This window comes from Gopherus flavomarginatus, chromosome 6 (genome assembly GCF_025201925.1).
Source record: "Gopherus flavomarginatus isolate rGopFla2 chromosome 6, rGopFla2.mat.asm, whole genome shotgun sequence".
Lineage (NCBI taxonomy): Eukaryota > Metazoa > Chordata > Testudines > Testudinidae > Gopherus > Gopherus flavomarginatus.
In genome coordinates this window covers 58,139,898-58,156,021 of record NC_066622.1, presented here as the reverse complement: position 1 = coordinate 58,156,021, position 16,124 = coordinate 58,139,898, and the positions used below count along the sequence as shown (strand labels likewise).

At 48.8% G+C, this 16,124-nt stretch overlaps 1 protein-coding gene and 1 non-coding gene across 2 annotated transcripts in view; one reads left to right on the top strand and one right to left on the bottom strand.

Moving 5' to 3' along the window:
- Positions 1 to 16,124, top strand: part of LOC127053870 (zinc finger protein 558-like) — a 52,907-nt gene that overhangs the window by 32,561 nt on the left and 4,222 nt on the right. The window lies entirely within an intron of this gene.
- Positions 14,980 to 15,052, bottom strand: TRNAI-AAU (transfer RNA isoleucine (anticodon AAU)). The gene has a single exon. It is a non-coding gene; the product is annotated as a tRNA-Ile (tRNA).

Here is a 16,124-nt window from a genome sequence, read left to right as displayed (position 1 = left end):
GTAGCCAATACCATGTACCCCAAAAGCCACTCCCCTAGGGACCTGAACCCAGGATCTCCTGCTTATAAGGCAAGTGTTTTAGCCAGCTAAGCCATGGTGCTTGCATCTGGTTAAAACACAGTGTCTGACCACCTTCGGTCGGCAGCTCGTGGCTGGTGTACACACTGCAATGCCACATCTGGTGACAAAACTGCCCTGTTTTGGTGACAAAATAAAACCACTTCGATGAGAGGCCTAGAGCTTTTTGCAGCAAACTTAAAGGGACAGAGTGCCAGTGTAGATGCTGCCGTTCATTATATAACCATAACTGGCCTCCTCCAGTATCCCATAATGCCTGCCGTGAACTCGCCTGCCCTGCATTCTGCTACAGAGCCATGGGACCCTCCCCTTTCATAGCTCCAGGAAGTTCTGACAGCTAAGCCTGCTGCTCTGCTCCGGCAGCCAGGAGCAAATCTCTGCCGTGGATGCTGCTCTCTCCCGCCCTGCAAACACAGAGCAGGTGGCAGGAGCTTCCTTACAGTGGGGGCGGTGGGGCATTGGCATCTGAACTGTGACAACCCCATGATACCCCTTCCTTCGAGGAGGCTCTTACCTTCTAAACAGGGACGGCTGTTTTCTAGTAAAATCACTACAAGGGAAGGAGAAAACTCAAAAGAGGTTCCTCCTGGCGCTCACGTCCGTGAACCCAAATACTCTCTCAGTCCTCAAAGAGAGACCTGGAGAAGGAGACTTGCTGAAGCAAAGCCCCAAGGGTCTCTGAGGTTTCCCTGGCCCCTCACCCCTGTCCTGCCTGGCTGATGTCAGCATCTCTCTGTGAGGTCACCACCTCCCCACCACCTTGGACCAATAAGTCTTAGGTCCTGCAAAAGGCCTTTGTGATGTCACTGCCACATCCCTCCTTTGCTGTGCCAATGTCCTGCCCCTGGCCTGGACCTTTGGAGGTTTGAGCTACTCCCTGTGGATCACCCCACTCAAGGAGCGTTCATTCTAGTCAGCAAGCCGGCTAGACAGGAAAACATCAGACGCTGCTCCCAATGCTACACTCAGTTTTTCAGAAATTAGTCGACTTTCTGGCCAGAAGAGACCATTAGATCATCTAATCTGACCCCCTGCATGTCACAGGCCTCCTGTATGACACAAGAGCTACTTTGGGGGCAAACACATTCAAGAAAGGCATCTAGTCTTCATTAAATGACATCAGGAGATGAAGAATCCACCCCTTTCCTTGGTAGCTTGTTCCTGTGGTGAATCATCCTCGCTGTTGACTATTTGTGCCTTAGTTGTAATAGGAATTTGTCTCTTTTCACCTTCCAATCATTGGGTCTTGTTATGCCTTTCTCTGCTAGATTCAAGAGCCCTTTAATAACCAATCTTTTCTCTCCATTAAGGCACTTCAACACTTCAGCGAAGTCACCTTTCAATCTTCTTTTCATAAGCTAAACAGGTTGAGCTCTTTCAATAGCTCACTAGAAGGTATTTTTCTCCAGCCCTCAGAACATTTGGTAGCTCTTTGCTGCCCTAGCTCCAATTTCACAACATCTTTTTCAAATGAGGACACCAAAACTGAAAGCTATTCCAATATCAGTCTCACTGATGCCATGTCACCTCCTGTGACGTTATTGACATAATCTGTAACTGTATAGATCACCGTTGCGACCACTGTTCTATATTTGCAGTCAATATTGTAGAAAGGTTGTTTTGTAAGGGGTCTATGGAGAGGTTCTGATTGGCTGATTATAATGATGCTATCTCTAGATGTGTATCATTTTTGTAGTTGATGTTATGAATATTGGCTCTATGCTGCCCATATTTCAAACTTGTGCCATAATGGGGGACAAAACAGCTACCTTGTTAGAAGTGGCTTTGCCAATAGATGGAACCTGGGATTTAAACTCCCAATGATCGCACTGTGTTTGGGATCCATTTGAATTCCTCTCCCAGGTCTTTGACACTTTCATCTCCACTCATAGCGACTCTGATAGAGGATTAAAGAAGTCAAAGCATCATCTCCAAGCACAGACAACGGAGAATGCTTCATCACATGACACTTTGAGAAGTGGATGGATAGAACGTGATGAAGATAAACTCTGCCTGGCTCAGACAAAAGATAACAGTTGTGCAGTGATGAGGAAGGAGGGAATCTCTGAGTCACCCGTCCACGGTCGTGTCTTCACAGTGCTCCCAAGCTGGAGAGTGAAGAACCCCCTCGGTCCCACCGTGAGACTGAGGAACAGGAGGCCTGTCACCCCCATTCCTGCCGTCCTGCATTCCTGGTGTCCAGCATCCCAGAGGGCCTCCGTGCCAGCAACGAAACCCAACCGTCGTCTGGACTCCCCAGTGCTCCTCCTCAACGGTTCTAAATCAGCGGGAGAGTGGAAGGTCCTGGGCGTCGCGCCGGCACCTGGGATCCACTGCACCTGAACAGTGGGGAAAGGTTTCTGTGTTGGGGCATTGTTTAGTGTTTTCTAGTTTCCAAGGGAGGGTTTATGGGCCTGAGCGTTAAGCTCCCAAACCCAGTCACTGTTTCATTGTATTCATTAAGTTTGCATTTTCCCCTGTTCCCCCAGCTTTCTGTACCTTTACCCTGACTACACTTACCTTTGTTTGTGCCAAACCACCTTGTCTCCTCTTTATTTTATTTACACCTCAGAAGGAGGGAGGCAAAATCCACTGGTGATAGAGACAGGAGGGAGTCGAGTTTGTATCTCCTGAGAAAAGGGGCTTTTTCCTTTCCTATTTCTCCCCTACCATTTCTAACATTTTCCTTTGAAGCGTTGCCTTATTCAGCTTGAGGAAACATTAGCTTTTAAGATAAAAACTACGAAATACAGAACTAGAGACATTTTTTAGAAATCTGGGATTTAGACATTTTATTTAAAGCCGGGGGCGGGGTGTTGGAGTTTCTGAGAAGGTTTTTGTTTGCAAGAAGCAACATTGTTGTGTCTGTTATTGTACCAAGTGGGGAGATGGTTGTCTATAAAGGAAGAGTCAAGACTAAATGCATCCAGTGAGGAGGGATTTTGAACCCATGCATGCAGAACAATGTTTAAACCTTAACCACTGGGCAGAGTAACAACGACATCTAGTCCTTAACACATCCACTCTGGGCCACTTAATCAGAGGCACAGGGCACAGCCAGAAGAGATGGTTTGAGGAATAGGGTTTGAGGTTTGGCAAAGGGTGGTAGCAGGGTGGGAGTGGGGCTGGCTGGTTCAGGGGCTGGAGGGGAGGGCAGAGGCAGGTGATGGGGGTGCAGGAGTGGTGTGAGGGAGGGGGTGCAGGGGGTGTGGGGGGGGGGGTGCAGGGGTGGGCAGTGGCTGGTGGCACAGGAAAGCAGGGTAGGGGTCAAGGGGTGTTCAGGGTGGAGGGGGCAGTGGTTGGTGGCACAAGAGGGGAGTATGGGAGTTAAGGGCAAAGGGGACACAGTGTAGGGGTTAGGGCACAGGAGGGGGCAGGAGTTGGGGTGAAGGAGGCACAAGGGTTGGGAGTGCCGGAGCTAGGGGTAAAGGGAGAGGGGGATCGTCTAGGGGCGATGGGGAAGTGCCAAAGTCTAAGTTTTACCCAGGGCACCATTTCCCCTAACGCTGATCCTTGGTAACATTTCTTGCTGGGACGGGGAGGGGAGAGAGATGAGGCGTTTTCTCTCTGTTTCTTTCCTCTCCATTTTTTGCTCCTTCCTTCAATTCCAGAATCCTCCCTTGTGTTTCAGACTGTGCAGTGACGCCCTCCCAACCCCAGGCCTCTGGAGCCTTTGGAGCAGAAAGATCCCAGGAGCTGAGGGTGAATCCAGGAGTGAGTAGCTGGCAGGAAGGAGTCCTAGCAGTTCTTCTGGGAGCACAGGTGAGGAATGACTCCCCCTTCCCTAGATTCTCCCCATGGGAACAGGGAGGGTTGTGTGATAAATTCCTGTAACTCTTCTGCCCTCTGAGTTGGCAGAAACAAGGGCTGGGTTCAGTATCTTAGGGGTTCTGTTTTCAATAAAACAATACAAAACTGGCTCGAGCCCCCACCCAGTGACCTGGGACAATTACACATCACCCCCCTGGGTGGCCTCTAGGAGGCAATACTTCCACCTCTTGCAAGCAGGAGTCTGAGCCGCTCCACTCCCCAGCCATTCCACGAACACACTCCAGTGGTCCCTGCAAACTGCTCTGCTGGGGCAGCAAAGAGCCACCAAATGTTCTGAGGGCTGGAGAAAAATGCCTTCTAGTGAGTAGTGAAAGAGCTCAACCTGTTTAGCTTATCAAAAGAAGGTTGAAAGGTGACTTCACTGAAGTGTTGAAGTGCCTTCAGGGAGAGAAAAGACTGGGTATTAAAAGGCTCTTTAATTGAGCAGAGAAAGGCATAACAAGACCCAATGGCCGAAAAGTGAAAAGAGAAATTCATATTACAAATAGGGCGCAAAAATTCAGCAATGAGGATGATTCACCACAGGAACAAGCTACCAAGGAAAGTGGTGGATTCGCCATCTCCTGATGTCATTTAATGAAGACTAGATGCCTTTCTGGAATGTTTTTGTCCCCAAAGTAGCTCTTGTGTCATACAGGAGGCCTGTGATATGCAGGGGATCAGATTAGATGCTCCAATGGTCTCTTACGGCCATAAAGTTGACTAATTTCTGAAAAACAGAGTGTAGCATTGGGAGCAGCGTCTGATGTTTTCCTGTCTAGCTGGCTTGCTGCCTAGAACGAACACTCCTTGAGTGGGGTGATCCGCAGGGAGTAGCTCAAACCTCCAAAGGTCCAGGAAAGGGGCTGGACATTGGCACAGCAAGGGAGGGGTGTGACAGTGACATCACAAAGGCCTTTTACAGGACCTCAGACTATTGGTCCAAGGTGGTGGGGAGGTGGTGACCTCACAGAGAGACGCTGACATCAGCAAGGCAGGACAGGGGTGAGGGGCCAGGGAAACCTCAGAGACCCTTGGGGCTTTGCTTCAGCAAGTCTCCTTCTCCAGGTCTCTCTTTGAGGACTGAGAGAGTATTTGGGTTCACAGACGTGAGCGCCAGGAGGAACCTCTTTTGAGTTTTCTCCTTCCCTTGTAGTGATTTTACTAGAAAACAGCTGTCCCTGTTTAGAAGGTAAAAGCCTCCTCGAAGGAAGGGGTATCATGGGGTTGTCACAGTTCAGATGCCAATGCCCCACCGCCCCCACTGTAAGGAAGCTCCTGCCACCTGCTCTGTGTTTGCAGGGCAGGAGAGAGCAGCATCCACGGCAGAGACTTGCTCCTGGCTGCTGGAGCAGAGCAGCAGGCTTAGCTGTCAGAACTTCCCAGAGCTATGAAAGGGGAGGGTCCCATGGCTCTGTAGCAGAATGCAGGGCAGGCGAGTTCACGGCAGGCATTATGGGATACTGGAGGAGGCCCAGTTATGGTTATATAATGAATGGCAGCATCTACACTGGCACTCTGTCCCTTTAAGTTTGCTGCAAAAAGCTCTAGGCCTCTCATCGAAGTGGTTTTATTTTGTTACCAAAACAGGGCAGTTTTGTCACCAGATGTGGCATTGCAGTGTGTACACCAGCCACGAGCTGCCGACCGAAGGTGGTCAGACACTGTGTTTTAACCAGATGCAAGCACCATGGCTTCGCTTGGCTAAAGCACTTGCCTTATAAGCAGGAAGATCCTGGGTTCAGGTCCCTAGGGGAGTGGCTTTTGGGGTACATGGTATTGGCTACTGTCAGAAGACAAGATTCAGAGCTAGATGGGCCTTCGCCTAGCCCAGTGTGGTTTTTCTTACGGTTTAAATTATGCTCAGAGCCACTGATAATAGAGTTATTGAAAGTTTGGGAGATAAGAGCTGATAGGACAGTGGTCCAGTCCCCTCGCAGCTGACCCCCTCCCTCTGAGGACAGGGGCAGGTCTGAGCTCTCGCACCAAATGCTCATTGTGGCTGCCAGAATCTGTGGCAAGCTCATTTAATTTGCATTGAGGGTTGAGTCCTGCTTTGTGCCCAGTGTCTGAGAATGAAAATCCTAAACCGCCCTTTGAAACAACAAAGCAGCAGGACGTGTTATTGTCCCTGCCCCAAAGCAGACAGACCAATGGAGAAATGCCACTGAGTCCACGGTAATACTCCACTGCCATTTTACCTTTTTTGCTTGCTAAACTCCCTCCCAACCCTTGTGGGGTCCCAGGACCCCGGTATTGAGCCTGAGCTGAGATGTCTACACTGCAAATTTACCACCCCACGGCCCAAGCCCCGGAGCCGGAGCTGGCATGGGGCAGCCCTGGATGTTTCATTGCAGTGTGGACATAGCCTAGCATTATGTCTACACTGCCATTAGCACACCCAAGTCACTATTCTCAAACCCTGGGTCAGCTGATTCAGGCTTGTGGGGCTTGTGCGACAGGGTAATAAAATTTACAGTGTAGACACTTGGGCTTGAGCCCAGCTCTTGAGACTCCACAAGGGGTGAGGGTCTCCGAGCCTGGGCTCCAGTCTGAGCCCAAATGTCTACACTGCAGTTTTTAGCCTCACAACCTGAGCCCCAGGAGCCCAAATCAGATCATCCAGGCCAGCCAGGCCACAGGGACTTTTATCTCAGTATAGCTGCACTCTCAGGGTACTGTCTACATTGCAATGCAAGCCCAGGGTTAGCAGAAGTCATGTCAGCAGCCCCAACACATAAACCTAAACTATGAGGAAAAGACCCACCCACAAATAAGCTGGGCAGTGTCCTTCTCCCTAAGGTTCGTAAGTCCAGAACCAAAAGTCATTTAACATGAGCCATCTCCTCTCCTGCACCCCACTCACAGCTGTTGTCCTTAGTCAGTGCAAGCCAGAGGTGCCTCTGTAGAGTTCATCTGCCATCCTGGGTGAAAAGGGGGAAAATAAGAAGGCACCGTACTCACTATGTTGTCTAGGGACTCACTCACCCCTCCACAGCCACCCTGTCCTAAAGTTGGTCTAACACATAATTTTAGCATGAGGACTCAGGCCCCAGCCCACTTGGCTTTGGAACCAATGTCCCCTGCCTAGCAAGTGCTATTGAATTGAGGGTGAGTCCCTCCATCTGGGTCTGCCAAGCACAGTTCTGCTGCCCTCGATTCACACAACAAGGACAACAACCCTTTATTTCTCCTGTCCCAATAACAAGGAGACTGGGAATCCAACACCAGCCAAAATGATCACTTTTGGCAAGCAACCCAACATATCCCAACTACTGTAAAATCCACCTGAAGACTCATACACGAAACCTTGCAAGAAAATCTTCCTGAGGGGGTCTGAAGCACCTGCTGCTGGGGGGAAGGAAGGAGCTGTGGGTTGAGATTGAGGGGCACTGGGAATAGGAGGGGGTTGTGGGTTGGGACAGAGGAGAAGGGTGAAGAGGAGCAGGCTCTGGTTGGGAGTGAGGAGCAGTGAGCATAGGAGGGACTGAGGGTTGGGACTGAGGGGCACTGGGCAAAGAGGGGACATGGTTTAGGCTGAAGAGTATCCTCATTTGGGGATCCAGCAGAACAGGGGAAGGCAGCAGGTGATTCTAATTCCATAGGGATATTTTGTGTGTGTGCGTGCAGGGGAGGAACATGCTATATGCCCAGAGGCCTTTATTCCTCCAGCCTGCAAGGACAGAGGGGCTGTCAGGAAGTTGCCCCTTCAATCCCCCACACACAAAGGCCCTTCTTAGAAAAGGCAAAATCCTGAAGAGAAAAAACATCAAAGAAGACTCCAGAAAGACAGATTTTTAAGATATAATGAGTAGTTTATTACCTGACCAGGGACTTGAACCCTCAGATTAAAAGTCTGATACTTTACCCACTGAGCTAGTCAGACTCACAAACAAATACAGCAAGTTGGTGCAGAGGAGAAACTAGTCAAGGAAACGAAAGCAGGAAACAAAGGGAAACATGCTGCTCTCTCTGGCCTGGTCAACACTACGAGTTTATGTCACATTAACCCTGCATCCGTCTACACAAAGAAGCCCTTTATATTGATATAAAGGGCTCTTAATACCTGTATCTGTACTCCTCCTTGATGACGAGTAGTGCTGAAATCAGTATTGCATGTCCAGATCAGGGTTAGTGTGCCTTGCAATTTGACGGTATTGGTCTCTGGGCGCTATCCCACAGTGCACCATTGTGACTGCCTCTGGACAGCAATCTGAACTCGGATGCACTGGCCAGGTAGAAGAAGAAAAGCCCCGTGAACTTTTGAATTTCATTTCCTGTTTGCCCAGCGTGGAGTGCTGATCAGCACAGGTGACTATGCAGTCCCAGAATCAAAAAGGAGCTCCAGCATGGACTGTTCGGGAGATACTGAAGCTGCTCTCTGTATGGGGAGATGAATCTGTTTTTATCAGAACTCCGTTCCAAAAGACGAAATACCAAAGCATTTGAAAAAATCTCCAAGGCTATGATGGAACTGAGACAAGCGTACCAGAAAGTCAAAGAATGAAATGGACGCTCATGGAGGGAGGGGCGACTGAGGATTGTAGCTTTCCCACACTTCCCGCACTCCTCAAAAACCATTTGAATTCTTGGCTGAGTTCCCAAAGCCTGAAGTGTCAAAAACATTGTCGCGGGTTGTTCAGAGTATATGTCGTTCCCCAGCCTCCTGCCCCCATGAAAACAAAGGGAAAAAAATCCTCTCTCACCTTTTTTCAGTGTCACTGTATGTCTACTGGATGCTGCTGGCAGATGTGGTGCTGGAGCACTACACAGCAGCATCCCCTTCCCTTCCCTTGCGGACGGCAGACGGTACAGTAGGACAGGTATCCATCATCGTCGTCCCGTGAGTGCTCCTGACTGGCCTCGGTGAGGTCGGCCGGGGGTGCCTGGACAAAGATGGGAATGATTCCCAGGTTCATTCATAGCAGCTGGAGGCTGCGCTCCCCTCCCCCCTTTGATCCCTGCTTGCAGAAGCAATAAAGTCAGTGTTGTTTTAAATTCCTGCATTCTTTATTACTTCATCACACAAATGGGAGGATAACTGCCATGGTAGCCCAGGAGGGGTAGGGGAGGAGGGAAGGAATGGGTAGGGTTGTTGCAGGGGCACCCACTAGAATGGAATGCAGCGCATCATTTCTGTGGGATCTCTAGGGCTCTGACCCGGAGCGCCTGTTTGCCCCTCTGGTTCTTTAGTAGGCTTGCCTGATAATCTAGGCAGAACTGACTCTCCATTAGACAAAACTTAAAGAAGAGAATGACCTGGGGAGTCATTCCTATTTTTGTCCATAAGCCCGTGGCCGACCCCATCGAGGCCAGCCAGGAGCACCCATGACAGCAGCAGATGGTGCAGTATAACTGGTAATTGTCATTGTCAACTTGCAAAGCAGCAGACGGTACATTAGGGCTGGTAACCATCTTTGCTAACTTGCAAAAAGCAAGGGGATGCTGCTGTGTAGCACTGCAGTACCACGTCTGTCAGCACTATAAAGAAGACATACGGTGACAGTGAAAAAAGGCTGAACGGGCTCCATGGTTGCTGTGCTATGGCGTCTGTCCGGGCAATCCAGGGAAAAGGGCGCAAAATGATTGTCTGCTGTTTGTTTTCATGGAGGGAGGATTGAGTGATGACATTTACCCAGACTCACTCATGACACTATTTTTGTCCCATCAGGCATTGAGATCTCAACCCAGAATTCCAATGGGCAGGGGAGGACTGCGGGAACTATGGGACAGTTACCCACAGTGCAACGCTCTGGAAATTGTATAAAGTCGAGGACACAGGCCCCTACTAAGCACATTAATTCGGCAGGTGTGCGTCCATGTACCAAGGCTAGCATCAATTTCCCTGGCCAGGCCCTTTGGAAGGTTTGAGCTACTACCTGTGGTCACCCCACTCAAGGAGCGTTCGTTCTAGGCAGTAAGCTGGCTAGACAGTAAAACTTCAGATGCTGCTCCCAATGCTACACTCAGTTTTTCCGAAAATAGTATCTGTAAAATTAGTCTACTTTCTGGCCAGAAGAGACCATTACAGCATCTTAATCTGACCCCCTGCATATCACAGGCCTCCTGCATGACACAATAGCTACTTCTGGGGGAAAGGCTATCTAGTTTTCATTGAATGACTTCAGGGGATGGAGATTCCACCACTTTCCTTGGTAGCTTGTTCCTATGGTGAATCATCCTCGCTGTTGACTATTTGGGGCTTAGTTGTAATATGAATTTGTCTCTTTTCACCTTCCAATTATTGGGTCTTGTTATGTCTTTCTCTGCTCCACTTCAAGATCCCTTTAATACCCAATCTTTTCTCTTCATTAAGGCACTTCAACATTCAGTGAAGTCACCTTTCAATCTTCTTTTGATAAGCTAAACAGATGGAGCTCTTTCAATAGCTCACTAGAAGGCATTTTTTCTCCAGCCCTCAGAACATTTTGGTGGCTTTTTGCTGCCCCAGCTCCAATTTCACAGTATCTTTTTCAAATGAGGACACCCAAACTGGAGACAGTATTCCAATATCAGTCTCACTGATGCCGTGTCACCTCCTGTGATGTTATTGACATAATCTGTAACTTTATAGATCACCATTGTGACCACTGTTCTATATTTGCAGCCAATATGATAGAAAGGTTGTTGTGAAAGGGGTCTATGGAGAGGTTCTGATTGGCTGATTATAATTATGCTATCTCTAGATGTGTATCCATTTTTGTAGTTGACTTTATGAATATTGGCTCTATGCTATCTGTATTCAAACTTGTGCTATGCTTCCGAGGAACACCCCAGCCAGAAAAGTTGGTGTCAGTTCTGCCTAGCCGCTTGATGGCCCATTAAGGACCATCAGCTCTACAATCAACCCATTGAGAGAAGGTAGATATGCCTTGTGGCTCAGCAAGGTATGCAGGGACTGCCTATTGACAAAACTCAAGAGGTTTTTCTATGCCACGTGCTGGATAGAGTGTCCTTGGGACAAAGAAAACAAAGACCACATGGCAAGAGACTGTAAAAGGCTGATGCCTCGTCTCCATCTTGTCTTCAGTCCTGCTTCATACCTCTGAAGGGACTTTGCTACCAAACTGAAGCTCTGTACAAGGGACTGAATGACCCATCCCAGCTGCTGGATGGACTCCAAGAGACTTGATTTGAACCTGCAGTTTTTCCATCACTGCTACAAGCCTGAACCAAGAACTTTGCCATTACTGGATGTGAAGGGTTAAAATTCATGTGCATATTATATAACAACCTGGTCTATGGATTGTGCCAGCTCTTTTCCAGACCAAAGTCCAGAGTGATAATCAAGGGACCAGAAGCCTAGCAAATAGTGACCAGCTAAAAGAAAGCTGGGTAAACAGAAAGCCTTGCTTGCTAAGATAGGCTTGGTCAGCAAATTGCCAGGTGTTGGAGCTAAGAACTAAAGAATTGTATCTTATTCAGAGTTGCAGATTGAACAAAGAATCCCTGTTCCTATTGTGTAAGTCTCTTCTGTAGGGAGACGTTCTTCGCAGAGATCCAACCTTGAGTTTATGAAAAGTTGGCAAGATTGTCAATATAAGATATGGCATCCTTCCACCTCCCTTCCCAGGGACCAATGCCTTGCCTTAAGACACACAGAAACAATCTTTATTGCCATATACTTTCACTGTTTCTTTGCTTTAAACCCTAGGAATGTACCTGGAGGACAATCAAAGGAGTTGCTCCTTCCTATGGACCTCAAATCAGAATTCAGCATAGATATTTTATACTAATAACATTTTATCAAAGTATTCATGAAATGTTAACTTGCTAACTTGAGACCATGGGTGGAGACATTATGTAAGCTGTTAAACCTTTGGCTACTGTGCTTATCATGTCTTGCTGCAAAAACCTATCCCAGAGTTTGGAACTCCCTACCCCGTCTCTTTCCCCCCACCCATGGAAAATCTATATATTCTATTGTAATCAATTAACAGTGTCTCTGAGCCTAAGAAGCAAGGTGACACTCTGCCAGTTCTGTGTGTAATAAACTCCTATTCTTGCCCTCTACATGGTGGAGATTTATGTCCTTCACAGACACCTGCTGAACAAAGAGGAGATTCAGCATCCAGCTTGGCTGAATGTGTCTTCTCTCCCACAGCTTGGTGATCTTCTGAGGAAATGGAGAAGACTGCCTTTGCCTAGCTGCACATTGCTTGCAAAAGAAAAGAGTCTTTTTGGTGGCAAGTGTTGAAAGGAGCCATTAGACAAATGTGGAGACAGGAAAATGTCCCCCAACTCAACTGGCATCTGTGGATGCTGAAGTCACAACACAAAGTGCTAAACAGTATATGAGCACAGGCTGGTGTCAGAAGAGTCTCTACCCAAAGCCTTTTCCACCAGCAGGGGCCTCTCTGTGCGCAGAACTCCCTGGTAGTGTGATGACTGCAGGCAGTGGAGAACTCTATTTTGGCATCTCTTTGTCAGTGAACATCTACAGAGGCTGTTTAAAGGTCTTTAGATAGTGATCTTTGGAAGAGCTGGCTGAAGTGTCTTCCTAGTAACCAGAAGATCCTGGCTTGGACCTGCCAGTTCCTCCGTGCAAGTCTTGAGGGAAACGGGGAATGTCTGTAGTTTGGAATTTGCAGGTGTTGTCGTGGACCATCAAAGGGAACAGTTGCAAGCTTTTCTCAAGGGCAGGCACCATGGCTTGGGTGGCTAAAGCACTGTCTAGTAAACAGGAGATCCTGGGTTCAACTCCCAGTAGTACCTTGTTCTACGGGTTTTGTCTCCTCTGCTCACCATTTCCTGTGTCTTTCTAGGAAACAGAAGAGACCTTCCCTTGGTATCCAAGTCATTGCTTGCTAAGGAAAAGGCTTCTTTGGAGAGAAACATTGGAAAGAATCAAATCACAAGCCTGGAGTGGATGAAAAGGCTGCTTTGACTGGCATTGGCATGGTGCTTTGCTTTGACTGCAATTGCTGCAACACAAAAGCCTGCACCACACGTCCCTTGGGATTCGCTGGGATGTCCACACACAGATGTCATGTCATCTTCCTTTTGATTGTCACTGATGAAAAATGGAGCAGCTGGGAGAAAAGTCCCAGAGGCACCTTGCCAGGTAAAGTAGAGGTTAGAGATGCAGCACCCAGTGGTGCGTTGCCTAATCTGTCCACTCCTCCCACTTTTTGGTCAATCTTTTGAAGAAACAGAGAAGACTGCCTCTGCCTTGCAGTGCAAATGCTTCCAAAAGAAACCGATCATTTTTTCTGACAAGTGTTGGAAGAGGCACCTAAGAAGTGTGGAGACAAGGAAAAGGTCATCGTAACTCAACTTGCATCCATGACTCTTGAGGCCACAACGCAGAGCACTGAGCACTGTACGACCACAGCTGGGGACAGAAGGGTCTTTTTCAAAGGCATTTTCCACTAGCAGGGTCTTCTCTGTTCACAGAATTTCTGATAGTTTGATGTCTGCTGGCACTGGAGATCACTATTTTGGCATCTCTCTCTCTGTCTCAGTGAGCACCCGCTGTGGTTGTTGAAAGTCTGTGATGGGATCTATGGGATGGCAACTGAACAGTTGGGACCCCTGAGACATTTGTCCCACCACCCTGGGCTCCTCTCACACATGTGATGCTGAGACAAGCTGTGAATCTCTGGCAGATATTGCACTTACACAGACATCCGTAGGTAGGGACACAGCCAACTGAATTACATGAATGCTTCTGCAGCCACTCATAACACTAATGATAGAAAGTCGCCCCCCCTACAGCTCTGCAGCCTTGCACCCCAGGATCATACCATCTTGCCTTAATCAGAAGCCTGATCAGTGTGAGTTTAGTACACAGGGTCCACCCCTCCCTCACTGTGAATAGTACATGAACCAGCCTTGTAATGGAGCTGAGATTTCCCAAGAACTTCAAGCAAAATACACCAGTTTAAGTAGAGCATAAAACAGATTTATTAACTACAGAAAGATGGAGTTTTAAGGATTATAAGTGGTAGGAATAAAAGATCAAAGTAAATTACCATGGAAATTAAAGATAAATTCACAATCTAAACTTTACACCTTATTACACTAGGGCGTAGTTCAGTTATGCACACAGGAAGGCTTAATGCTCGAGCTGCTAAACACATGCTGGGCAGGCTTAAGGTCGGGCTCCTCATGGCAGGAGAGAAGAAGACTCGGCCCCTGGAGGGGCAGGCTGGGGCTTCCTGGATCCCATTTGCTCACAGCCAGCGCCCTGCCCCCACTCCCAAGTCATCCATGGCGCCCCCAGGTCGGCCAGAATGGAGCAGCAGTTTTCACTGCACTACGTCCACTTATGGCTTACAGGCAACTCCCAGACTCACCACAGTCCACCATCTCGGCCAGAAAGGAGCCCACTCAGCCTCACCATTGCTGCTTTCCTTTCCCCAGAACCCCGCTTCTCCTGGGCTGCAAGGAGCCATCCCTGGGATGCCAACAGGCAGCCACAGGGGTCTGTCTCCCAGCAGCCAACCGCACCTCCATGGGTTCAGCCCTCAGAAGGGCAGGTGGGGGTTTCCTGGATCCCAGTTGCTCACAGCCAGCCCAGCCTCCACCTCTAAACCATCAGTCATGCCCCCAGGTTGGCCATAAAGGAGCCGCCATTCTCCACTTGGACTCAGCTTTGCTTGTTTTCCTTTCACCCAGAACCTCCCTTCTTCTCCTGGGCTGCAAGTAGCCACTCCTGGGAAGCCAAGAGGCAGGCACAGGATTCTACCTCCCAGCAGCCAACCACACCTCCCCAGGCTTTGCAGAATGAAGGGTGGTGCTCTACTAACCCCACTTAGCCGCACAGCTTCTTCCCTGCCTTCCTCAGCTCAACTTTCCTCTATTGCCCCATTCCTGCCTCACTTCCTCCTTTGGCCAGTCAGGCAAAGGAGCCCAGCAGGAAGTGAGAGCCTCTATAGGCCAACCTCCAACAGCAGAGGTGGCCAAGCCACAAGCCTCCAAATGGTGACTGGCCTAACTACTCTAGGTTCTCCAGCCTGACACCAAGGTGCTTTCTCCACTGCTGTCAGCATCCTCTGTCATGCAAGGGTTGGAGTTATCCCAGGGACAGGCCAATAGGAGGAGTGCCCTTTCTGAACAACAAGGGGATCTGGGAAAAGGAAGCCAGAATGTTTCTGCCTGGTTTTGAACCAGGGACCTTTTGCGTATTTGGTAAATGTGATAACCACTACACTACAGAAACTCCACCTACTGGGTTTTGCTCACTCTGGCACAGACCGATGGACAAATCTAGAGAATGTGGTGGTAGCCCCTCGATAGGTCAGCTGGCAGGGCAGAGGACTGGAGCCAGCACTCAGGAAGTCGTCCTTACCTCGCCCGTGTGACTCCAGCTTGAGGGAGAGCTTCTTTTTCTTCTCCTTGCTGACAAAGAGCAAGAGAAGAATGAAAGGTCAGGTGGGCCAACTCGGTGCAGAAGCCCATGCTGTCTTTTCCTGCTGCCTGAAATGAGGGACTCGTGGCAGTTAAAGGAACTGCTGCACTCTCAGAAAACATCCCGCCCGTGCATAAAGGAGGATAGAAGAGCCTGTTAGTCTAGCACGCTCCCAACTGAACTGTTTCAGCAGCTGCTAGGTTTCTTTTGGCCTGTTACTTTTCTGTCTGGGATGTTGTTGTCAGCTGTGGCACAGAAAAAGGACGTCATTGCGAGCTGCCCATGAAGATAAGATTAACTTTTGCCTTCCTTGCTCGGCTTTACTTGCTTCTCACCCTATTCCTGCCTTAGTCCTGTGTTACCTGAAGGCAACGGGGGCCCAGCAGTACGAAGAGGAAGTTAGACAGCTAGACCCTGGTGGCAAAAGTTCTACCACCGCTTGCCACCCCACTCTTTTCTCCCAGCTTCACATATTGACCGCCAGGGACTTGGTGCCCAGCAGCGCAACGGAAGGCAGTGGACAGAGCCACCCTCGCCTTGAAGCTCTGCTCTTAAACCGTATCTTCAGTCGCTGATGGCCAATGAGAGACCAACAGCGCTTGCTATTTGAGCACTTGAAAATGCCATTGGTCAGTCACTGGATCTCTTTAATGCTGTTACATAACAAATGAAAATAGAATCTCAGTGTGACATTCTGTACCTTTGGGGGAGTGTGCTGTAAACCCCATATTCCTCATTTTCATATAATCGTGATCTTATATACAGAGCATGCCTGGTAAGGTATCAGGGGAAAGGATATGATCTGCTGAAAGTCATTCTCTCTAACCCCATAGATGTTTACCATTCATGCATATGAAGTTATGAGAATTGTGGCAGTGTGGTA